Consider the following 27,051-nt stretch of genomic DNA (forward strand, 5'->3'; position numbering starts at 1 on the left):
GGCATTTGTTCTCTCTGAGCCTCATTTTTCTCATATGTAAAATAAGGATAATAATGCAGAATTCAAAGAGCTTTTTGGTTAGCCTCAAGCGAGGATAGATATACAATGCTACATAAATGTCACATTCTAGGGCTTTGAGGACTTGGTATGAGGGTGCACTCTTTGTACTACAAAGATGCTAACTCTGGTTCAGCTAGAGAGGCAGTGTGTTATAGTGGGAAGGGAAAGAAAGAAAATAAGCATTTATATAGTACCTGCTAGGTTCCAGACACTGTGAGAAGTGATTTATAAATATTATTTAATTTGATTCTCACAACAATTCTGTGATGTATTCCCATTTTACAGATAAGGAAACTGAGGCAAACAGAATTTAAGTGACTTGCCCAGGGTCACAAATCTAGTAATTGTCCAAGACTACATTTGAACTCAGGGCTTCCTGACTTCTAGGCCCCTTCTTCTATCTACTGTATCTAATTAATATAATTAGCTTCCAGGTCTTTAGACTCCAGAGCTATGACTCTGGAGTTAAAGGATGTGAGTTCAAAATCTACTTCTTTCACTCATTACCTTAGTGACCTTGTTCAAATTACCTTACTTTCCTGGGCATCAGCTTTCTCATCTATAAAATGATGACTTATTGGCATGTAAGGTCCCTTCAAGCTCTCTTACCTAAGATTTTTCCATTCAATGAAGTTAATAGATGGTCTTTGAGAATTGCTATGGCCCAAAAACATCATCACCTTATTGCCATGCTGGTGATGGCTCTCTCTGATTTACTAGGTTTGTCCTTGGAAGGCATAAACATAGTCTATGTCTAGGCCCACACCTCTCGAGCATTGATAGGAACTTGCAAATCACCTGCTCTATTAATTTAACCTTGAGAAGTCAGGATCACCTCCATTCCACACTTAGACATCAGTCATGTTTAATGAACAATAAAAAGTTGTAATGCAGTAATGTGTAAACAAAGGAAAAGTGTTTAAGTGTAGAAAAGAACTCAGTCCTGACACAGGGCATGGATCCAGAGTAGAGGAAGCCCTAAGAGGAGAAGGGAATTGACTCGTGTTCCAGTTCTGGGACTAGCAGCAGTTTCTTAATATTAAAGCAATGGAATTCCTCATGAAACTCCAGATTTTTTCTGTCAACTGTTTTGTTTTTTTTTTTTGCAGGGCTGTGGTGGTTAAGTGACTTGCCCAGGGTCACACAGCTAGTAAGTGTTAAGTGTCTGAGGCCAGATTTGAACTTAGGTACTCCTGACTCCAGGGCCGGTGCTTTACCACTGCACCACCTAGCTGCCCCTGTCAACTATGTTAAAGTGCTTTACTTTATTCCTCTGCCTTCTGCTTTCTTAGAAAGAACAAGATTGCATTCTTTCCCACTTGCTCTCAGTGCACTACTGATAGGATTTACACAAAATCTTGCTTTTACTTCACCCCCTTGGATCCCTGCAAGAGACCTTTGAAGTGCTGCCTACCATTAAGCCTTCTGAAGCAATCTGTTATTTAGCATTGTTGAATAGCTTCAGCAAATCACACCAGGTGTGACCACTTTCAAGTCCTAGGTGAAATGATTTTTTTCTGCCGTAGGACACTCAGGTGGAGTGGAAAGTGTGAATAATTAAATTCAGAACATGGCCCATAGTTAGCAAATCAATTTGTAAAATGCTTCCTGATCCTTTTAAATTGAATTTGTTATATAAATTGTTTCCTTAAAGGCCTAAAATAAAAGATGATAATTATTATTATAAGAAAAAAAATCATTGTATTGGCATTCAGATTTCTTCAAAATATTTATTGTATTGTGAATTTGAGCTCATGAAGGGCATCTTATATATTAAAAAAATCACATTCTGCTCTGTTTGAAGTTACCAGAGCTTTATTTTTTTAAATTTAAGTTTTCTTTGTAGGAGATATGTAAGTAGAATTATTAGAGTTGATTTTTTTTTTGGTAAGAGATATACAAGAAGACTTATTAGAGCTGATTATTTTCTTCTCTCAATCTAAATAAATGATGTATGCAAAGCTTGGGGTTCACAAGATGCATGTGTGTTTTTCATTATTGGGGGAAAATGAGCTGACCTATTATTATGGATTTCATTAGATTTATTTTTTGTTTGTTTTATTTTTGTTTTCCCTATTTCATTTATCTCAATTATATGGTTGAAAGAAGAAGATTCCCACTTGGTAGATAGTATTTCATCTTCACTGCTAAGATCATTCCTTGTTCTTAAGACAGGATCTAGGGGAGCAGCTAGGTGGCACAGTAGATAAAGCACTGGGACTGGATTTAGGAAAACCAGAGTTCAAATCTGTCCTCAGACACTTGACACTTATTAGCTGTGTGACCCTGGGAAAGTCACTTAACCCTCATTGCCCTGGGGGAAAAAGGTTAAAAAGGTTGAATCTATTTTGCTTTGTATGTATGGAAATATTAGTATAGTCTAAAAAAATGAAAAAACAAATTGATCAATATCCTTGAGTCTCCTAAACTAATAAAACAACAGATATGTAGGCCATCAAATCAGCTAGATATTCTAAGATTTCATTACCCTTATAGGTAGCTGAATTTTCTGTAATATGCTCAGTTATTTTATCCTAAGAAACCAGGGGGACAACATGGTCCAATGGACAAAAACAATGAATTTAGAATCAGGGGACATGGATATAAATCTAACTTTTACCACTTACCACCTGCCTGAGCTTGGTCACATTAAATCACTTAAGATCCTTGAGTCTCAGCATCCTTATATATAAAATGTGCATGCCGGGCTAAAGAACTTATATTGTGAACTCAGACTCTAACTCTATCATGCTACAAGATCAACATTTGTTCTCCACAGAATACGTTCTCAAATGGCTACAGGGAACCCTTGGCTTTCTGGGCTGCTAATAGAGTGGACCTGGGTGAACAACTCAATTAAAGAGCTATCTAAGAGTGTCCCTGGTGAAGTAAGGACAATTATGATGAGAACCCCTGGGTTCATTCCAAATTGCTTTTGAATTTGAGAGAATTATCTGAATAGGTAGCTGGAAAAAAGGCAAAGTGAAAAATAAATAGTCCTTTCCTGAATTATCTGGAAAACTGCTTCTATTTTCTACTTGGCTTAAATTGCAGAAAACTGTTCTATAAAAGTAATTTTTAAATAATTTGTTGTAAGATTACCATCTAATGGGAAGAAATTATAAAGGCAATCTCAGAAATGGATCTCTTAACCTTACCTGGGAATTAATCTGCCCTCCCCTTTTTTTGCTAAGAAGGAAATTTGTTAATTTCCTAAATTTTATAGTCCTTATTCCATAATCTATAGTATCCCAGTCATTGTTCTTAAAATTATGATATATTCTGAAACTGATATCTGATATTTATTTGAATGAAAAGAGCCATAATTGTGCATAAACTTCCTTTGTGAATTTTCCATCCCATTATTTCACGTACCTTTTCTTGATTTTTATCATAAAATCTAAATCAATATTCCCTATGCACTCACCCACACACTCACTATGTAAGTAGTTGTCTAAGAAATACCATTTATTTATGCTTCCTATGCCCAGAATATAAATACTCCAACATAAGGCAGTCATATCTCCCAGAATTATGGTAAAACTAAAAATCTAGAGTAGGTATACATGCGTTATGACATTCAGCACTTAGAAACTTCTTTCAGTGTGGATGTAAATTGTAAAGACTAAAAGTCAAAATGCTATTTAGGTGTCAGATACAGACGATGGTTTTTTGTTTGTTTTTTTTTTCTTACAAAAAGGTTAAAGATATGATGTAAATAACCATTTAAAGAAATTATAGTCAAGCTACCTTTGTTTTCTCCAATACACTTTAATAAGTATTATAGCCTTCAGTTCTTCTATTTAGACATAAAGTCAATAAATATATGACTACCACTAATATAGTAATTCTCCACAGCAAAGATCTATAATACAACCACTGACTCATATATTTGGAGGAATAATGGGCAGACACTGAAGGCATGTATAGACATGTCTGTGATTTTAATTATGGACCTGATTTAAGGAATTTAATGGAGTTGGCAAAGCACTTTGGTCCTAATAAGTTTGAAGTGTAGGTCCATAACTTTTCTGAAGACAACTTCTGGCTCCATCTCTGACACTCCTGAATACAAAATCATTACTATACAATTTTCCTCTGCTTTCTTATAGAAGTAAATGGGCTAAGCAAAGTTGCTGTGAATAAAGTTGAAAGATTACAGTTTTTCTTGTGATATGGAGACATTTCTGTTTCTTCAAGTGGAACTCAACTGGCACTTGTACTTATACAACTTAGTGTTTGTAACAATCATTTAAAATGTTTCAAGATGATTTAATTCAATGATTTTTTTTTTTGTGAGGCAATTGGGGTTAAGTGACTTGCCTAGGGTCACACAGCTAGTAAGTGTTAAGTGTCTGAGGCTGGATTTGAACTCAGGTCCTCCTGACTCCAGGGCCGGTGTTCTATCCACTGTGCCACCTAGCTGCCCCTCAATGAAAAATTTTTAAAAATGCATCTCCTATATAACAGAGAGGGAAGGTACATATTTAGAAAAGATAATATCTGCCCTCATGGAACTTAAAGTTTAGTGGGGGATGTGAAACATTAAAACAATCCCACATAAAACAAAGTAATTAATAGATTTCTGAAAGAGGTGCACACAAAGCACTGTGTGAAATTTCAGGGGAAAGAATTCAACTATGGGGATTTAGGGAGAGTTTTCTGAAGAAAGTATAATTATAGCTGGGGATTAAAAGTGTCTGTAGGAATTCAGCAATATTAGGAGAGATAGAGTGAGAGAGACAGAGAGATGGAGACAAAGTGAGAGAGAAGTTGTTTTAGGCATAGACAGTAAAAAGCAACAATTGGGGTAGTGTGAGATAAAGCTAGAAAGGTGGAGTGATGCCAAATCACAAAGGGCCTTAAAACCTGCCTATAGAGTATGTACCTTATTCCACAAGTGTCATGAAACAATTGAAATGATGTTGGCCTAATGTTTGAAGAAAAAGGGTAAAGGATACAACACTTTAATTAGGAAGGAAATAAAGACTTATGATGCAGGCAATATTTTATGGATTTAATGGGGGAAATGACATTAGCCATAAAATTTAGACATGTTTGAATTTAATGAATTTTAAATTGGAATTAATTTGATTAGAGTTAACCATCATTTTACAAAGAATCATAAGGTATGTCAAATTCTTCTTGTCTGGTTGGCAATAGCATTTCCCCTAATGTTAGAAATTGGAAAAATCATATAATGGTGAATAGGATTCGTATGTACTCTTGGGTGACTCTGTTGACACTGGGAACTGCACTTAGGTATGCAGTGCATATCAGCACATGACTTCACTTTGGAAACCTACAGAAGGGTAGCATTACCTTCAATTGCTCATTAATCAATAACAAGGTACAAAAACCAACCAACCAAAAACAAAAAAAAAACAACAAAAAACCGGGGGCAGCTAGGTGGTACAGTGGATAAAGCACTGGCCCTGGATTCAGGAGGACCTGAGTTCAAGTCCAGCCTCAGACACTTCACGCTTACTAGCTATGTGACCCTGGGTAAGTCACTTAACCTTCATTGCCCTGCCCCCCAAAAAAAGTCAAGGTGCAGTTAATAATTTATTAGAAGGTGGTACAGTACTCTTGCTGTGAATCCTGTGGTTTATGTCAACATCACTTTTAAACATGGCCATATATGAGAATGTGCAAGTAGACTAGTTCCAATAGCTTGATCCTTCAAAAGAACTGGCAGAAAAGAAACTCTCAATGATTATGATTATAACTAAATCAAGATAATGACACAAAAGATTCTCTTAGGATTAGAGGAACAGGGAAAGTTATAGCTCTAAAGTTCTTGTTTCTTCTATCTGTGAAATTTCTAATTAATCTCAACATTCTGTATTGTTCTTACAATGCAGAAAGCAACCAAAGTTTATATAGCTACATCACTATTTTTTTTTCTTAGTGAGGAAATTGGGGTTAAGTGACTTGCCCAGGATCACACAGCTAGTAAGTGTTAAGTGTCTGAGGTCGGATTTGAACTCAGGTACTCCTGACTCCAGGGCCGGTGCTCCATCCACTGGGCCACCTAGCTGCCCGGCTACATCACTATTAAATATAAAATCAGTAGATTTTATATTGTCGATTATTAGAAAGGCAAATAAATTTTATGGCTACATGACTATTAAATATAACTTTTCAAAGAAACTCTTAAGCCCTTCACACTTTTTATTGAATTGTTTGATCAATTATTTTTAAACCATATCCTATCTGTCCTTTTGTGTGTTTGGTATGCCTGAGAAAGAATTCCATTTCACATGTTCCCAAAGGTCATCAGAACAATTAAGGAAGGAGTTTCATAACTGGGATCCATCTTGGTCTCAAAATCTATAGGAATTGGAAAACAGAAGTATTATGAGGAATATTAGGTGTGTAGAATGGACTTCTGTACTTCTAACTAGTCATTAAGGTTTGGGGAAGCTATTCTAACTTTCCAGCTAATCTAGACTCAGAACTCTGAAAAATGGTCCTCAATTTTACCATTACCCCTGATATTTTAAGAGAGGAAATAAGATTCCAACAAGAGCCTGATTGTCTGTTGGGGTCTAGATCAAGTAGCATGCCTTTTTCTCCCTCTTCATCAAATAAGCTGTTATGAAATCTCTCTCTGGCTACACTTTAGCCACCACTGTTCAAAAGTCCCAATTCCCAGTGTGAGTTGTCACTAACCTTTTTGGCACTTAGTCATATGACTTAATTTGTGAAGATCCTGGCACACTCATACACCTGCCTCAAGAGGACAGGAGGAAGAGTCTAAATTTTGAGATCACATGGGAGAAGAAGAGTTCAATTCAGGTCACCCATTTATCAACTTCCTTAATACTCAGCTTTCTTGGACAGCTTGCATCCCACTCTTCAGACATTAAAATCTCTCTCATTCTCTTGAATAGCCTTATTCAAGTTGTGAGCAAGCATATCTTGGGGCAGATCAACTTCCTGGGTTTTCCAGGGAATAGATGAAAATAAACATGGTGGCTGTCATCATCTCTCTATTAGCTATTCTTGAAGCATTAGTGTTCCCCAAATCACCTTTGCATTGGGCTCTGGGAGATGATTATCTTTTAATTATCACTCTCCTTCATCTTCAAGGTCATTCATTTTAGTTTATATGAATTTTTTGCTTCATTTCAAAGCAGATTCTTTTTCCCCTCTTAATTTTCTCATATTTATGTATATTTTTTATTTATAAATATGCCATTCTCTTTTTTGACAACTTTGGTTTCTGATCTAATTTCAAAACTAAGATCTTCATTTAAAACTTTTGCTTTTCTTTTGAACAATTTTGAAGGTTTTTACTTGTTTGTACCATGATTTTTAGGGATATCCTTACAATTTAGTCTCTTGCTTTCTCTTATTGAAAACGTTTGTTTAATTAATTATTTTTTTTGGGGGGGGTAAGGCAATTGGGGCTAAGTGATTTGCCCAGAGTCACACAGATAGTAAGTGTTAAGTGTCTGAGGCCAAGTTTGAACTCAGGTCCTCCTGAATCCAGGGCTGGTACTCTATGCACTGCACCACCTAGCTGCCCCTGTTTAATTAATTGTTAAAGTATAATATTCATGGTGTTTATTTTTTTCATTTTCTCTCCTGTTTTAAAATCACTATTACTGATATGATTATACCTTGCCTCTCTTTCTTAATATTTTTTTCTTCTTTCAATCATTTTTTTCCATTCTCAGTTTTGCTTCTCATTGATTGACAACTTTCCATGCAACTGCTATGGTGGCCATATTTTCTCCTGTATACATTCCTGAGGATTGGTGGCATCCATCACTAGATTGAAAGGTCTGCCTGCCATATATAACCTGGGATATTTTTTAAAAATGACTAAAGTTAGATTACTAAGCCTCTGAACTCTGAGATTTTTCTTTTTCCTTTATCTGGCTCTGTTTTACACGTTCCCTCTCCTCACACTTTTGCTTCAATCTGTCCTATCAATATTTCCTAATTTTATGAAGTTTTCTGATTTATAATGATCCAGTGTCCCAATTGAGTATATCCAGTATATGAACTTCCTTAGCACTTTGTCTTCTGGAAAAGCTTGCATTCCAATTTTCAGACCTCAAAACCCCATTCCACCAACCTCACAAGGTTAGTGTGAGGTTCAAATAAAATAATATTTGTAAAAGTCCTTAGCAAAATGTCTAGTACATAGTAGGCCCTATATAAATCCTTATTCCTGTAATGATTGGAATAATGCCACCTGCTGGAGTCTTACTGTAGAAAAGCTCCACCATAAGGAGAAGGTCTCTGAGGGCAAGCCATGCGGTCAAGTTCCTTGGCGTCAGGAAGTGATGTTTGCTCATGGGTAATGTTTATCAAGGCTACCAGCCAATCAACTTTAGGAGTCTCCCATTTCTGGGAGGGGGACACGAAGGAGGAAGTGGACGCTGGTGGGACTGTGCTTCCTCTTTGGCTGTGAGACATTGGAATGGTGGCAGGAAACTTCAGAAGTAGGAGATTAGGAAGGCTAGGATTGCCAGGTTATAAGAAATCTCTTCTCAATCTTTCTCTTACTTTTACTATCTTTCAATAAACCCTAAAAATTTTCAAAACTCATTTATCAGTGATTTTAGTCAGTTTCCCCCCAAAACTTGGGGGGGGGCAGATTAGAACCCAATTTAGAATTTTAAATTACACATTCCCTTCCCTACTTCCTCTCCTCTCCCATTTTTATACCATTTGCAATCTGACTTTTTATCTCATCAAATTTCTCTTTCCAAAGCTGCCAAGGATATATTTTCCCCGTACATTTATATTTTAATGTAATGCCAAATATAATTGCCTATTTTTTCAGTCCTATTCATTCTTGATCTGTCTATAGCATTAGACACTTCTGATTACCTCCTATATATTTCTGTTCTCTGTATTTTTGTGACATTGAACTTAGCTGTGTCTCTTCCTAGAAATATCCCCTTTTCTTCTCAGACTCCTTTGTTGGTTCTTTATTGATGTAATTTTTACTGAGAGTGGGTATGCCCCAAAGCTTTGTCCTGAGCCCTCTTCTTTTTTTCCTCTATATTTTCTCACTTGGTGATGTCATCCCCTCTCATGGGTTCAATTACAACATCTGTGCCAATGTTTCTCAAATCTCTATAATCAACTAAAGCGTCTGCCCTGAGCACTAGTCATTATGAACAACATATCAGATATCTCAAACTGCCCCAAAACGAAAAGGATGAAAGTATTCAAAAGGAATGGAGAAGAAAATTAAATAAAATATTAAAACCTATTATGTTTGCTTACATTTATACATATAGTCAATATCTACATTTCTCTACTTATGAGAAGGAAGAATTAGTTATATCTGTCACAAATGTGGATAAGGATTCACCAGTCACAAAACAGAATAGATTACAAAATATATAATAAACAATTGAATTATATAACTTTTAAAAGAAGTACTTTAAATAAATAATTGTATATAGAAATATAAGAAAAAAATATATATATATTGTGAAATGTGCTTTTAAAAATCAAACCAGTCTGACATAAAACACTCATTTTATGACATTATGTTTACTGTAATCTTTATAATGTTGATGTTATAGTTACTGTTTAATTTTATAGTTATAATTTGGTGTTATAATAAAAGGATTCCAATATGCAGTTATTCAGGCTAAGTGGTCCTTATGCCCATGAAAGTATATAGGCAAAACAGTTTGTGCTTTTCCACTGTTAATTTTGTGTCAGGAAGATTTGGATCAGATGAACTCTTGACCTACTTCTGTGGCTTTTAGTTATTTTCCTTCTGGCTTGGATGGTTGATGTTAGATCCTACCTTTAGTTTGTGGCCCCCTAAAGAAACTCCCCTTACCTGAGCTTCTCCAAGCCTAGTGTCAGTAAGCAACCCTGAAAACTTTTCTACCACATCTGTGTCTGATTAGGAATAATTCCCCCCATATCTGGCACTGATTATTCTTCACCAAGCCCATTTTGAGGGTACATAATTTTGCCACCTGACCCCCACAGCTTTCTGCATGTTTCCTTTCTCAAATTTCTCCTTCCTTCTCACACTAGGGTGAATGTCTTTCATCCACACGGGCAAACATCAGTCTGTTTATGTTGCCATGCTGTGTGTATGCTTTTGTTTGACTGCTGCATCCCATAATTATAAAGCTCATGATTGTATTATCTTCATCACTAATTTTCTACGGATTCTGAACTAAGGTATTTCTTTACCCTGATCTTTTAGGCTAAATAAAGCACAAGTTTATAGGAATAAAAGCATTTTCCCATTAAAATAATGAAAGGTAGGAGCAGTTTTCAGAAGATATGAAAGTTATTAATAGGCATCCAAAAGTGTTCAAAATGTCTAGTAATAAGAAAAACAAATTAAAATAATTCCAAGGTACCAGCTCATTTCCTGTGGATCAAACTGACAAAGATGGGCAAGTTTAATATTCGTGGGAACAGAAAACTGATTAACTAATTCACTTTTTTTTGAAACTGTGGATTGGAATAGCATTTGGAGAAAGAAGGAAGACAAGGGAGAAGGAGGAGGGTAAAAAAGAATAAGGGTAAATGAAGTAGGGGGAGGAGAAAGAAAAATAAACATTCCCCAAAATTGAGAATTCACAGAATCTTAGAGCTGGAAAGGACCTGAAAGATGATTCAGTCATTAATCAATAAGCATCGATTAAGTGCCTGCTGTGTGTGAGCCATAGTGATAATTGCTGGCTATACAAAATGAAAGATGAAACATGCCCTAACCTTGAGAGGTTCTCTTTTCGTTGGAGTTATCTTTCAACATATAGCTGCATAAGACCTCCTTTATAATACATGTAGCAAGTGATTATCTAGCCTTGGCATTGATACCTTCCATGAGTTGAAACCATTAACCCCTTGTTTTTATACAGGGAAGGAAAAATGAATAAATAAAATGAATCAATGAAAAATAGGTAAGTATATAAATAAATGGGTAAAAGTATTTTTGTTGCATATATGTATGTATATGTATATAAATACAGAGAGAGCGAAAGAGAGAGAATGCCTACTATGTGCCAGGCACTGCTCAGCATTTTATAAATATTATCACTACAAATAACAAATATTATAATCCTGTGAGGGAGTTGCTATAATTATCCCTATTTTAAATTTGAGGAAACTGAGGCAAAGAAGTTAAATGACTTATGCAGCCACACAGCTAGTAAGTATCTTTGGCCAGATCCAAACTCAAGCCTTCTTTATTGATTCCAAGCCCAGTGCTCTATCCCCTGTACCACCACCTGCCTTAGCACTTACGGTTAGAGAAGTATTTCCTCATAACAAGCCTATAGCTTCCTCTTAGTAACTTCCACACAACCTCCCCCCCCCACCCCCGAATTCATTTCTCTGGGTCCAAACAGAATAATTTTAATCCCTTGTCCACTATTATCCTTTCAAAAACTTGAAAACAGCTATATTATGATCCTGCTTAGGTCTTCTGTTACATAGGCTAAATATTCCAAGTCTTCTATGATGCCCAGAACTCATTGCTACACACCAGATGAAACCTGAATAAGACAGTACAGCAGAATTCTCATGTTCCTAGAACCTTTCTCAAAACATATTGGCTTTGTATTAGGTTGTTCTTTCCTACCATATGTTGACTGATACTGGCTTTCATATTTACTAAAACCCATAGATCATTTTTTTCAGATGCCCTATCTAGCCACTTTTCTCAAATCTTGGACTTGTGAAGATAATGTTTTGAAATGAAGCATATGGCATCATTAATCTTTATTAAATTTCATCTTTTTTAGTTTCAGCACAGTGGTTTAACCTTTCATAGTCTTTTTGGATCATTGCTTTGTCATCCAACGTGTTAACTATCCCTTAGCTTTGAGTCATCTATCTCCACATCTATTTACTTTTATTTCTCCACAACATCTCTTACATTTGCTTCTGCCTCTCCACTTAAACAGTCACTTCCCTAAATTCAGGTTCTCATCAATTCTTTCCCATACAGTTGCAATAGTCTCCAATTTGGCTTTCTTTCCTTAAGCTTGTACCTACTCTAATCCATCCCTCACACAACTACCAATGTAATTTTCTTAAAGTACGGTTTGATCATGCAACCCCTTGCTCATTCAATTCCAGTGGCTCTTCATTTCCTCTAGAATCAAATTTTAGTTCCATAAATCTCTTCACAACCTAGTACCTTCTTACCTTTCCAGTCTCCTAATACATTATTCCCTTCCTTACCCTAAGTCATCTAAGCCTACTTGCTGTTCTGTGCATATAATGCTCCATCTTTCATTTTCGCATTTCCTGATTCTTGTTCCACATCTGGTACAATAGGTTACTCAGACCCTGAGGGTTTAGGTTTTAAAATGAAGCATTTAAGTAAAGCACTTCCAGTAACCCCAAGTAAAATCAATTCACAAATCAGGAAGAGCATTGCAAATGATGGAAAAGCAGATAAAAGGCCCTTGAGGTTTTCAGGAGCTTACCCCTAAAGTCCAAAAGTACTTATTTCCAAAGGGTGCATAGCTGAGACAAATGTCAGTCTACTTAGGGGCAAGCTTAACTCAAACTTCTGAATGTGCTGCCCACAGTCTTGGTTCACAATAGAGCTGTAAAATGTGTTGGTTATTTAAAAATTGCCACAGTTTTGGCCACAATACTTTTCCTTTGTACAATCTTAAATATGTGGAATGCACTCCCTACTTTTGTCTCTTGGGATCCAGATATTTCTTCAACTTAGGTGAGGCTTCAGTTTCTACATGAAATCTTTCCAGATAAACCCATAAGTTAGTATACTCCATCTCAAAACTATATTATTTACTTTGTACATATTTAATACACATGTATATGCTCATGCCCTTTAGAATGTAATTTCCTTGAGGAATTTCCTTTTATCTTTGTATTCCTCAGTGCTTAGCATAGTATTTTGCCCATTGTTATTTAGTTGTTTTAGCTATGCCTTCATGACCTCATTTGGGGATTTCTTGGCAAAGATTGGAGTGGTTTGCCATCACCTTCTCCAGCTCATTTTATAGATGAGGAAACTGAGGCAAACAGGGTTATGTGACTTGCCCAGGGTCATATAAATAATAAGTATTTGAAGCCAGATTTGAACTCACAAAAATGAGCTTTCCTTTCATTTTTTTCCAGAATTAACATTAAGACCACTGACCTGTGTATAGCTTTTATAATCTTCTCTATTTTGTAAAAGCACAAATAGTTATCCTTCTTTAGACCTGTACTACTTCCATTTTCCACAATGTTTCAAAGATAACTCAAAGTAATTTAGCCATCATATATGCCATTTCTTTCAGTATTACTTTTCAAAATATAGTTCATCTGAGCCTGTTTACGTGAACTCACCAAGGGACCTTATCTTATTATTGATCTAATTATTTTGGATTTCTGCCCAGTATTAGAAATTTTTGTTCCATTCTTTCCAGTCCAAATAGCATTTTTTTCTTGTCAGAGAAAATAGAAATAAAACAAGAAATAAGATAAAAAGCTGAACAAATCGTGGTACGTGACTGTAAGGGAATATTGTCTTATGCTCTAGGGAATGATGAATATGAAGAATTCAGAAAACTAGGGGCAACTTGTATGAAATGATGCATAGTGAGGGAAGCTGAGCTGGAAAAGCAATATCCTCCATAACTACAGTAGTTTAAATAATGGTACTCTAAACGGCAACAAAGCAGGTGAAATCCATAGGACAATCTTGATATTAAATTATTAAAGCTAAAGCACATGTTCTTCCATTGCAGAAAAAGAAGGTAATTTCCTCTTCTGATATGAATTGTATAATTTTAAGATGCAATTAAAAGTGTTCTAGAAAATATCAGTGGATTCAGATGCAGCACTGTAACTCTTACCATTGTAAATTCTTTCCATTTCCCCCTTTTAAAATTTATATACTAGTGTTGGATAAATATGAGTTGTGGTTTTTTTTGTGCTCTAAAGTAGCCTGTTTCTCAGCACACCAAACACAAATCCTTTACTTTGGGCCTATTTCATTGTGCCTTATGATGTATGGCTTTCCTGTGGATGGTTAATGGGAAGGACATAGAGAATAGTTGAGAATATGAGAAAGTGTTAAAGAGTTACTACCTGCAGGGTTGTACACTGGAGCCATTTCTACAGTAAGAGATCACAGATCCTTTAAAGTATATTAGACTAAACCATGTGTCTTAGTAGTTAGAGTCCTTGGTGTAGGAGTCAAGACAACCTGAGTTCAAATTTGGCCCCAGACACTTATTAGCTATTATGTGACTGGGAAAGTGCTAGAGCATTGTCCATTATCCAGAACCTGGGCAAGTATGCTATTCTGAATTTGACATGCAATACTGATGAACTTCTCCGGGCAACCAGATTTTGACATAATTTTCCAAAGATCCTCATGAGTGATAGTATCAAAGGCCTTTGTCAGGTCTATAAATGTTGTATATAGACCCCTGTTCTGTTCCTGTCATTTCTCCTGGAGTTGTTAGGGAACACACACCATTTCAACTGTTCCTCGGCCCTTCTGAAAAGGGACAATATATTTCTTTACGTTTATAGAGATGGACAATGGATGCATCCTTGAACTCCTGGCGGGGGGTAAGCTCCTCTTGCCATATAAACCAAAACATGTCAGTCGACTTTTTTATGAGCAATGGACCTCTGACTTTAAAAATCTCAGCTGGAATAGATCAGCACTGGGTGCTTTTACACAGGAAAGGAGCTTAATGATATTCAAAACCTCTTCAGTCCCAATTTGTTTAGAGAAGGGTTGACTCTCTGAGGTGTAACAATTGGAATGATGCCACCTGCTGGAGACTTACTATAGAAAAGCTCCGCCATAAGGTGGTCTCTGAGGGCAAGACCATGCGTCTTTTCTTTGGCGTCAGGAAGTGATGTTTGCTTATGGGAGGAAGAAGGGGGAGCCTGGCGCTCTGACTTGCACTTTTTCCTGTGGACTCTGGCGGAGAATGGAGCTAGGAATGCTCTCTCCCTTTAATAGATAGATGAATGTAGGCCTTTCTCTCGCTCTTTACCAAATTCTTATCCTCCTTAATAATCCTGCTTAAAAGTCTAACTCTTGCTAAAGCTGATAATTTATTGGTGACCACTCTTTAGATATTTTAGACAGAATAGCTAAAATTTTAGCCCTTAACAGAGGTAAACAGTTAGTGGCTTCAGCATTGATTGATGATGGTCTGTTTAGGAGAATATCGAAGTGTTCAGCTCATCTCTCCAGGATCATATTCTTATCACTAATAAACATGGCTCCATCAGCAATGAGTAGTTGAGATGCACCATATATCTTTAAGCCATAAATAGCCTTCAGGGCATAATGAAAGCACTTTGGATTGTTACTATCAGTATAAAACTGAATTTCATCTGCCTTCTGACTGAACCAAGAATCCTGCACCTCACTAAGCTTCCCTTGTACTTTTCTTTACCAGTTACCAATGGAGTGAAACAGGGCTATATTCTTGCTCCCGTGCTTTTTAGCATGATGTTTTTGGTTATGTTGTCATATGCTTTCAATGAGGATAAACATGCTATCAAGGTCAGCTACTGCTACAAGCTACAAGCCAAGCCTTGAAAAGGCTACAAGTGAAGACTAAAGTGTTTGTGCATGATTTTTTTTTTTCAGATGCAAGCTGAGATGCAACAAAGTGTGGCTTGATTCTCTGCTGATTGTGATAATTTAATTTTGGCCTAACAATTAATACCAAGAAAGCACAGGTGCTCCAACAGCCAGACCTCTGAAGCCATTTGTCCATCCTGCTCTTCCTCCTTAAGTATGCAAGTTCATACAAGGTAGTAAATATACTGAGGTAGGTCTGGAACCCAGATCCTTTGATTTGGAACACTTTCTATTTCATCATATCTTTTTATTGTACCGTCCTTTTCACAAAGTTACTTGAAAATATCATCCCATTTGCCAGAGGTGGTCTATAATGAACTATTGCTCAAGAATGAGCTAAAACAACCTATCATCTAATTATTCTTATTAACAGCAACCTAGATTTTATACTTCCATGACTCTTTGAAAATGGGTCTTCTTTATTAATAGAGGTATTGCTGTTTAATATTTTAAGTGATGATAGTAAGTTTTGGAATAGGCAGAAACAAAGATTAAGGGGAAATTTGTAAACTTCAAAAGCATAGTTATATCATGAGTAATATCGATCAAGATAATGAGGTGGTTTCTTTTTAATATAAAATATGTAATTTAAAGACTATAATAGATATTATTGTATGAAACTCTTTTGGGGAGACTGATTTAAAGATCATGATTACAGGCACAGAAAACCATTTGAAAGATGCTCAGGTCTTACCATGTCACCCTTTTAGCTTCCTTACACAAAAAATTCCACTGGAGCCCTATCTACTGCTAGATCACATATAAAATTCTTCATGACACTCAATACCCTTCATAACCAATCCTAACATGCAAACCTTTCCATTCTCCTTACCACTCATATCACTTCCCACATCCTCTATAATCCAAAGAAACTGGCCAGCTTAGTATTATCCCACAAACAAGGCATTTTATCTTCCATCCAGGCATGTTAACTGTCTGTCCCCCATGTCTGCAATGCTCTCCCTCTGCATCTCTGCCTAATGGCTTCACTGATTTTCCTCAAGTCCAAGCTAAAATCTTACCTTCTATAGGAAACATTTCTCAATCCATTATGGTTATGATGCTTTTTTCTGTTGATTATTCTCAGTTAATCTAATAAAACTATAAGTAGTTTGTACATATTTATTTGCATGTTGTCTCCCCCATTAGACTGTGAGCTTCTAAAAAACAGGGACTGATTGTCTTTTGTTTTTATTTATATCCAAAGCAGTTACCCCAATGCCTGGCACATAGTAGGTGTATTGAGTAATATAATATATGTAAAAAATTAAAATGTAATTGTATCCAATTGAATAAGGTATCTGGTGGACTGTCACTGGGGTCAGTCTTTGAGCCTGTCCTATTTAACATGTTGTTTAGCATTTTAATTAAGGATTTGGAGAGGGAGAAAACAAATAGTCTATTAATTAAAATTTTCAGATTATATTTAAATAGGGAGGTGTTACAAATAGCATCAAGAACAGAGAAATAATACAAATAGACAAAATGAGGCTAGCATTGAGGGCAGTATAAAACAAGATGAAATATCATCTAGAAAACATCTGAGTTAATAGAACTTGAAAAAATTTGAAATAAAGCTATTTAGCTTAGGTGAAAAGCGGGAGATGAAAGCTCAGGAAAGATGGAATGTGCTTTTGCAAGGCCTTTTAGTACAAAGAAGTGCTACTTAGGATTTCAATGGTCAAATTCTTATCCTCCTTCATATAATACAAATATTGTCAGCAAGTAGAGCTCTTATTAGTTTGGGAATATACTGGTACTTGGAAAAAAGTGACTTTGAAAATAATGTCTCTCAAACCCATAAGAAGGGCAGCATGTAGTTGAGGGAACATGTAGTTGAGGGAGATGGGGTTACTCTTGTCAAATATAGTTAGCAGAGTTTAAGATAAAGCAATAATATCAGCTAAGAAAGGAGAGACTTTTATAACATGTTTTTCCTCTTCCAAAAATATTAATAGTTCCCCATTGTCTAAAAGATGAAAAGTATATTTGTTAGGCAAGCATTCAAGGCCCTCTAACCTACTTTTCTAGATAAGCCTCTCATTATTTCCCTGTAAGACAAATGGCTCCCCTGCCTACATATATCACTCTTTTTGGAAGTGACATCATAATGTCAGAGCCACATCATGGTAACCTGCAACTCACTTTATTTTTTTTTTTTTTAGTGATGCAATTGGAGTTAAGTGAGTTGCCCAGGGTCACACAGCTTGTAAGTGTTAAGTGTCAGAGGTCGGATTTGAACTAAAGTACTCCTGATTTCAGTGCCGGTGCTCTATCCCCTGTGCGACCTAGCTGCCCCCCAGATTTTTTTTTTTTTTTTGCGGGGCAATGAGGATTAAGTGACTTGCCCAGGGTCACACAGCTAATAAGTGTCAAGTCTTAAACCGGATTTGAACTCAGGTGCTCCGGAATCCAGAGCCAGTGCTTTATCCACTGTGCCACCTAGCTGCCCCCGACCTTGCAACTCACTTTCACAGCTCTACCATGTGGTTGTCATAATTGACTATATGGCATACTTATAGCTCACAGAAAAATAAAAGACTATGAGAACTATCACAGGATTTCCCACACTGCAGGTCATCTTCTACTATCTAGCCGCCTCACTGAGGAAAGTGTCTATTCTATTACCTGTGAATCTGGAGTTACAATGTGGTATAATTGTCTGTCTTGATCATTGGCTGTTGAGTGCCATGATCTTTGTAGCTGGGCATACCACCATCTCCTTAATCCCTGTTAGATTAATTTAGTGTCCCCTATTTGGGGTCAGAGATTCTCAGTTCATGGGAACCTAAAGAGGAAAATGCAATGTGGTGTATCAAAGGAACAATGGTTTTGGTGTCAGAAGACTTGGATCAGAAGCCAGATTCTTTCACTTAGCAACTTGGTGATATTATATGCCCTATCTCTGTACCTTTGGTTTTGAATTCATTTTTTTGTATCCAGTGCTTAAAATCCCAGTCATCTTTCAAAGGTTATCAAAACTGCTAACCCCTAAATAAAGCTGTTTTCTGATTCCTCCTGTGAGATTTAAAATGCTAGAATTTTAACCCTTAACACTCCAAATGAGAGGTTTGTGGGAGGGGGTTCTACAGATTTGCAATGGTGCATACATTTCAGATAAGGTTATTGTATTGTTAGTTTTGTGTAATTTTTATTAAAGGCAGGGGTTGTAGTAGTCATGATCTCCCAAGACAGCAAAAGCAAAAATAGAACTAATTAAAAAGAATGAGCAGGGAAACTACACCTTGCTAAAAGACACCACAGACAATGAAACAACATCCAGGAACATAATATGAATCAAATGATACAGTGTTCACATTTTTAAAGGAATAATTCAATTAAATACAGGAGGAAACAGACAATAATACTATACTAGTGGGGGACCTCAATTTTCCCCTCTCAGAAATAAAGAAATCTAACCATAAAATAAAGAAGAAAGTCAAGGAGATGAATAGAGTCTTTATAAGTTAGATATGATAGACCTTTGGAGAAAAGCGAATAGGAAAAGAAAGCAGCATAACTTTTCTAAGTTATACATGGCACCTCCAACAAAACTGACCATGTATTAAGTCATAAAAACCTCACAAACAATTGCAGACAAGGAGAAATATTAAATCTGCCATTTTCAGACCATAATGAAATAAAACTTACATTCAGTAAAGGATTACGGAAACATAGAATAAAACATTAATTGGAAACTAAATAATCTAATCCAAAAGAATGAATGGGTCAAAGAACAAATCATAGAGATCAATAATTTCATTAAAGAAAATGACAACAATGAACACCATTCCACAATCTGTGGTATCTCTATATGCATACATTGATAAAAGAGAGAAAGATCAGATCAATGAATTACCCGTATAACTAAAAAAAGCCCTAGAAAAATGACAAAATAAAAATCACTGATTAAACACCAAAATACTAATCCTGAAAATCAAAGGAGAAATAAATAAGTTGAAAGTAAAAACAAAATAAAAACCCTAAAAAATGAAAACAAAAAATTGAATAGGGTTCACTTAAAAATAATAAAACAAATAGACCATTGGTTAATTTCATTTTTAAAAAAGAAAACCAAATTATCACTATCAAAAAGGAAAAGAATGAATGAACCACAAATGAAAATGAAATTAAAGCAATTATTAAGAGTTATTTTGCCTAATAATATTCCAATAAAACTGCCAAGCTAAGTGGAATGGATGAATATTTAAAAAAAAATTGCCCAGATTAAAAGAAGAGGAAATAGAATACTTTAAATAACCCTATCTTAAAACAAAACAACCCCCCACTCCCCAACAGTAACTACATTGAGCAAGCCATAAATGATCTTCCAAAGAAAAAACATCCCCAGGACCAGAAGGATTAATAAGTGCATTTTACCAAAAATTTAAGGAATAATTAATTCCAATATTAAAGAATAATTGACCATATCAACAACAAAACCAACAAAATATCACATAATTATTTCAGATGCAAGGAAACCTCCCCCCCCCCCATACTTTTTGACAAAATACAACACCCATGGCTGTATTTTGCCATTTTGGTTGAAGGCCTCAGAACAATGTAGAACTGTAGAAGCCCATATGGATAATGGCACTAAAGTATCCCAAATTAGAGAATAATAACGCATCCATGGAGGTACCCTGTATACCACAGGGCGTAGCTGCTTCAACAATGAGCAACTTCAGGGCAGCTAGGTGGCACAGTGGATAGAGCACTAGCCCTGGAGTCAGGAAGACTTGAGTTCAAATTCGGCCTTAGACACTTAACACTTACTAGCTGTGTGACCCTGGGCAAGTCACTTAACCCCAGTTGCCTCACAAAAACAAACAAACAAACAATGAGCAGCTTCAGGACATGGATGACAATAGTGAGCACAGAGAAGCCCATTAGACTAGGGGGAGCTAGGTGGCTCATTACTGCACCCCCCATCCCCCTCCCAAAAAAGAATTAGAAACAATGAGTAAGGTGCTCTCAGAAAAATCTGAAAGGACTTACATGAACTGATGCAAATTGAATTGTACTGTATACAAAGTGACAGCAACATTGTAAGATTAGTTGTGAATTACATTACTGTTTTCAGCAATACAATGATACAGGACACTGCTGAAGGACTTATGATGAAAATTCTATCCATCCCCAGATGAAGAGCTGATGGTGTCTTGAATACAGACTGAAGTATATTTTTTAACTTTATTTTTCTTGAATATCTTTTTTTTGGTCTATGTTTTATTTCACAACATGACTAATATTGAAATATGTTTTGCATGACTACATATCCATAACCTATATTGAATTGCTTGTCTTCTCAATGAGAGAGGTGTGGAGGAAGGGAGAACATTTTTATTCAGAGTTTTTAAAAATGAATGTTAAAAATTGTTTTTACATGGGGAAAATAAAATATCAAATTGATTTAAATTTAAAATAATATATATACAAAAGAATTGAGAGGTCAGTGACCAATAACAGCAACAATGGATTATCCAAGCTCTATAGATTTCTAGGCAAGGATCAGGAAGGCTTACATTTAAGTAGTACTAAAAAGGTTTGTTTGCAAACTACTTGTAGGACAAAATTGAGGTTCTTCTGTTTTACATTTAACAATAAGCCTTAGCCTTCAAATGATCACATGAGCCATTGAGGATATGCAAGTCATGGAGCTATGGTTCATGTGATTCCTCTATTATGTTCTATTGTACAGTCAATTTGTTCACATTGAAAAGAGAAGTGTGCATGTTTGTGTGTGTGAATGAGTGTTTGTGTGTATGAGAGTGAGAGACAGAAAGGGGGAGAAACTGAAATACAAAAAAAGTTTAAGAAATCAAATGATTTCTAGGTATATGAGAATATTTTATAAGGCCAGATAAGTGGGGAATAAAACAAAGAAATGAATGTTTATAGGGCCAGACAAGACAAGAATGGGGAGGAACAAATAAGAACGACCATTTAACACATCCCTCCCTGAGAAAAACTAGACTTACCTATTTATGATGTAATAACTACTAACTCCATATTACCAGGTTGCCTGCTCCTGGAAGTAGGGTGTTTCCTGGGTCAGACATTTCATCAACCCTCCTATGGTTCTATGACCTGCTGCAACTCTATGCCATATGCTTTATTCATCACTCCTCTGTACTTTCCCTACCAACCCCTACTCCCAGCTAAACACCAGTACTAGACCAGTAAGAGGACTCTACCCTGAAGCCAACTCAAACATTGGTAAGCCTCTACCTAGAACATTCATATCATGAGAAAATCTTGGCCATGTTTACATGATCTGATGTGCATTAGGGGAGGAAAGGAATTGGGAAAGGGGAGAAAGAATGGGGAGACAGAGCCCTTTTTTGATCTGTCCCTAGTAGAGTTTAGTCTTCCCTAGGACCTCTCTCAACTAGCTGGGTCCTAGAATGGATGAGGTCAGGAAGAATTGTTCCCTCAGAAGATAAAGATCTAAGGGGTAGCTAGGTGGCAGCTAGGTGGTGCAGTGGATAAAGCGCTGGCCCTGGATTCAGGAGTACCTGAGTTAAAATCTGGCCTCAGACACTTCACACTAACTAGCTGTGTGACCCTGGGCAAGTCACTTAACCCCCATAGCCCCGGGGAAAAAAAAAAGATAAAGATCCTTTCCTGCCTACTTCTTTCTCTCCCCCCTATTCTTCCCTCACCCAAATAAAGTTGTTCCTGTGGATTCTTAAAAAAAACAAAAACAACTCCCCCCCAAAAAAAACCCAACAACAACAGCTTCAACTTTTCTATTAAGCTCTGGGCTTTTCATCAAGAATACTTTCTGTCTCTCACTCTTACAGACACACCCATAAACACAAACACAAACACACTTTTCTTCTTTTCAGTGGATGTTTTGGATAGATGATTCTTGGTTGTAATCCTAACTCTTTTGCCTTCCAGAATATCATATTCCATGCTCACCAGTTCTTTAATGTAGAAGTTGCTAAATCACGTTTTATCCTGTGTCTCAATGATAAACTTAAATTGTTTCTTTCTGGCTGCTTGCAATATTTTCTCCTTGACCTGGTAGCTCGGGAGTCTGGCTATAATATTCTTCGGAGTTTTCATTTTGGGATCACTTTCTAACTGAGATCAGTGGATTCTTTCAATTTCATTTTGCCCTCTGGTTCTAGAATGTCAGGGCTATTTTCCTTGACAATTTCATGGAAGGTGATGTCTAGGTTCTCTTTTTAATTATGGCTTTTTGATCATAGTTTCTGGATTTCTCATAGAGTCATTAGCTTTCATTTGCTTAATCCTAATTTTTAAGGAATTATTTTCTTATTTAAAGGATTTTTTTACAGAACTGAAAATTGATTTTTAATGATAAATTACAACCTGGACACAGGGTGGGTAATAGGACAGAATCTGGATTGTCTGCAGGTTTGCATTGTGCTGAAGGTCTGCTCAGGGGCTAGGGCTCTGGGCCCAATGCTAGGAGGCTCTCAGCCTTGGGGCTCTCTGGGAGGGCAGCAGAGCCTTTTTTATTGCAGGGGAAGCAGTAAGCAGTAAGGTGACACTTTTAAACATAGTGTTGTTGCTGCTTCTGCTTCTTGGTGGCTGCCTTGCTGGCCAGGTCCTTGGCCTTCTCAGTTGCTTCCTTAGCTGTTTCAACCAGTGTCTTAGAAGGAGCTTCACCTTGCAGTTTGGCCAAGATGTACTCAAAGCCTTTTATGGTCTTGGTCACATTACGTTTGAATCTAGCTAGGCCAAACTCCTGAACAACTCTGGAGACCCCAAACAAACTGGAGGAGACCCAGGCCTCATGTCAGATTTCAGTCCAGCCACTGTTTTCAGGGTTCACACAATAAACACATCTTTCCTCCACCACCATCAGCCAGGCATGGTTGATATTCCAGGTGAAAGTGGTCATGGTCTGGTTTTGTGAGTCCACATCTTCTTCAAGGATATACACTGATTGGGCTACATTAGCAGGAAAGAAGTGCTCCGCCCCTCCCGGTGCATGATGTCCTCCATCAGCACATGCTTGCTATAGGTTTTGGGGTAACACTGCCAGAAGGCAGCAAACACTTGGTCCCAGGAGCTCCAGAGCACTCTCTGCCCCAGGAAATATTTCACCATCTTCTCAGTGGGGGTTGGGGTCCGGGCAGTGTTAGGGGGCATACAACATTGGGGGTTAGGGATAGAGAAAGAAGGGTCGCTGGGTTCCTGCTCCCTGTCACCATCCCAAAGCAGCCATCACCGCCTCCTCCACCACCACCACTGCCGCTGCCGCCTCCATGAAGGAATGTCCAGCCACTCTTTACTTCTGGTGGCATCCTGACCCTCTCAGGCCTCTTATTTAAACTTTTGTGACAATTTTGGATCCAGGGGGCTGGCTGCTAGAACAGGTTCAGCGCTGCTACAGGTAAGATGTTAAGGAAAAAAGACACAGAGACATAGGATGGGATTGGAAGGGCCCCATGCACTCCGGTGGAGGCAAAAGGTAAAGTTTATTTGGACAGTCTGACATTTTTATACTTGAGGTGAGCAAAAGGAATGTCTTTGTGTGAAGTTCGCACCAAAAGAACAGAATGAGGGGATTGGTTCATAGACTTTGGGCCATGTAGGCCTTATCTATGATGAGGAGCATGTTTCTGTCCTTTGAAGTTTCCTTGGCGCCTATGCAAATGCATCATCCTTGGTGCCCAGAAAATGCATCTGCATCTGGAAAGGATCATTGTGGTTTACAGCCCTCTTATCAAGGGCTAACTAAGAATCAGTGCATATTTTCTGAAAGGGGGGGTTTCTGTCTGTGAGCTTTGCTCGAACAGCACAATGGGAACTTCGTTAGCCCCTAACACTTTTGAGTTCCAAATTCTATCCCTCTCTCATTCCCTCCCTCCCCTCCCCAAGGTTGTAAGCAATCAGTATAGGTTATACATGTGCAATTATGTAAAACATTACCATATTAATCATTTTACATAAAAAGATTGAAGTAAAAAAGATAAAATGCAAAATAGCATGCTTCAGTCTGTGTTCAATCAATATCAGTTCTTTTTCTGGAGGTGGATAGTATGCTTCATCATTAGTCCTTTGGGATTGTCTTGGATCATTGCATTGCTGAGAGTAGTTAAATCATTCACAAGTGCTCATAGAAAAATAATGCTGTCACTGTGCACAATGTTCTCCTGGTTCTGCTCACTTCAATATATATCAGTTCATATGAGTCTTTCCAAGTTTTTCTGAAATCATCCTGCTTGTCATTTCTTATAGCACAATAATATTCCATTATAATCATATACCACAGCTTTTTCAGTCTTTCCCCAATTGATGGAAATTCCTTGATTTCCAATTCTTAGCTACCACAAAGAGTAGCTATAAATATTTTTGTACATTTTTTTCCTTTTCTCTTTTTTTACAGTTACTATTGTTAACTGTTTCTCTCCATCCTATACCCTTCCCCATGATATTTACTCTATTACCTATCTTCTTTCACCCTATCCCTCCTCAAAAGGGATTTTCTTCTGACTATCCTCTCCCTCAATCTTCTCTCCCGTCTTTTAACACTCCCTCCTTATCAAATTCCCCTCCTATTTTCCTGCAGGGTTAGATAGATTACTCTACTCAAATGAGTGTGTATGTTATTCCCTTCTTGAGCAAGCTCTGATGAGATTAATGTCTTTAAGCCTATTCTGGTGAGTGTAAGGTTCATTTACTGCCCTGTTCCTCCCCCATCTCAAACCCCACTCCATAAGCCCTTTCCTGTTTCTTTCATGTGGGATTTCACCACATTCTACCTCTCGCCTTTCCCCCTCCCCAAGTGTAATCCTCTCATCCCTCAATTTTACCCTAAAGATGTCATCATGGGGCAGCTAGGTGACACAGTGTAAAAAGCATCTACCCTGGACCCAGGAAGACCTGAGCCTAATTCCTGCCTCAGACACAAAACACTCACCTACTGCACAGCCCCAGCCCTGTCTCTCAACTCCAACCACCCCACAAAAAAGATCAACAAAAATAAATACTTTACAGATATCATCCCTTCATAATCAATTCCCACCTGTGCCCTCTGTCTAAATTTCTTTCCATCATCAGCCCTAATATTGAGAAATTTCTTATGAGTTAGATGTATTATCTTCCCATGTAGGAATGTAAACAGTTTAACCTTTTAACATCCCTCTTAATTTTTTTTCCTTATTACTTTTTTTGCTTCTCTACAGTCTTGTTTTCTATTCAGTTCAGGTCTTTTCATTATCAATACCTGAAAGTCTTCTTTTGCTTTGAAGTCCCACTTTTCATCCGGAAAGATTATACAGAGTTTTGCTGGATACGTGATTCTTGGTTGTTATCCCAATTCCTTTGCCCTCTGGAATATCATATTCCATGCCCTCTGATCCTTTATTATAGAAGCTGCTAGATCTTATACTATGTGACTGTGCCTCCACTGTACTTGACTTGTTTCTTTTTGGGTGCTTGCAATATTTTCTTCTTGACCTGGGAGCTCTGGAATTTGGCTATAATATTCCTGGGAGTTTTCATTTTGGGATTTCTTTCAGGAGGTGATCGGTGGATTCTTTCAATTTCTATTTGACCTTCTGCTTCTAGAATATCAGGGCAATTTTCCATGACAATGTCCTGGAAGATGATGTATAAGCTCTTTCCTTGATCATCATTTTCAGGTAGTCCAATAATTTTCAAATTATCTCTCCTGGATCTATTTTCCAGGTCAGCTGTTTTTTCAAGGAGATATTTCACATTGCCCTCTATTCTTTTATTCATTTGGATTTGTTTTATTGTGCCTTGATTTTTCATAAAGTCGTTAGCTTCTATTTGCTCAATCCTATTTTTAAAGTGATACTTTTCTTCACAGAGTGTTTGTACCTCATTTTCCATTTGGTCAATTTGGCTTTTCAAGCTGTTGACTTCTTTTTTTTTTTTTCATGACTGTCCTGCATCACTCTCATTGCTCTTTCCATTTTTTCCTCTATTTCTCTTACTTTATCATCAAAGTCCTTTTTGAGTGCCTCTATGGCATGAACCCAATTCATAATTTCCTTGGAAAGCTTTGGATGTAGGAGCCCTGATCTTGTTATCCTCTTCTGAGGGTGCACCTCAATCTTCCTTGTCACTAAAGAAACTTTCTATCATTCTCACTTTTCTCTTTCTGGTCATCTTGATAGTCTTTTATTTGACTTTTAACTCCTTAAAGTGGGGTGCTTTTTCCAGGCTTCACTGTCCCAAGCTTTTGGGGGTCTCAGGTGGTATGATTTAAGGAGGGGCAGGTTCTTTCCTCGTCTGGACTGTTCCTTGGTCCTTAGATAACACCAGGCTAACTTACTAATTAACCAGACAGCAAAACTTTGTGTGTTGTGGTCGTTAGTCCTAACAAGCCTGTGCCCCTTCTCAACCTGGGCCACTGCTTCTCAAAAGCTATTCTCATTTTCCCATTCTATTTC

The 27,051-nt window shown here is 37.1% G+C and overlaps 1 pseudogene; it reads right to left on the minus strand.

Annotated features, from left to right (window-relative positions):
* Positions 1-23,174: 23,174 nt before the first annotated feature.
* LOC122734369 lies at positions 23,175-23,734 on the minus strand (annotated as a pseudogene).
* Between the last annotated feature and the right edge of the window lie 3,317 nt (positions 23,735-27,051).

The sequence above is a fragment of the Dromiciops gliroides genome, chromosome 1 (assembly GCF_019393635.1).
Source record: "Dromiciops gliroides isolate mDroGli1 chromosome 1, mDroGli1.pri, whole genome shotgun sequence".
NCBI classification, from domain to species: Eukaryota; Metazoa; Chordata; class Mammalia; order Microbiotheria; family Microbiotheriidae; genus Dromiciops; species Dromiciops gliroides.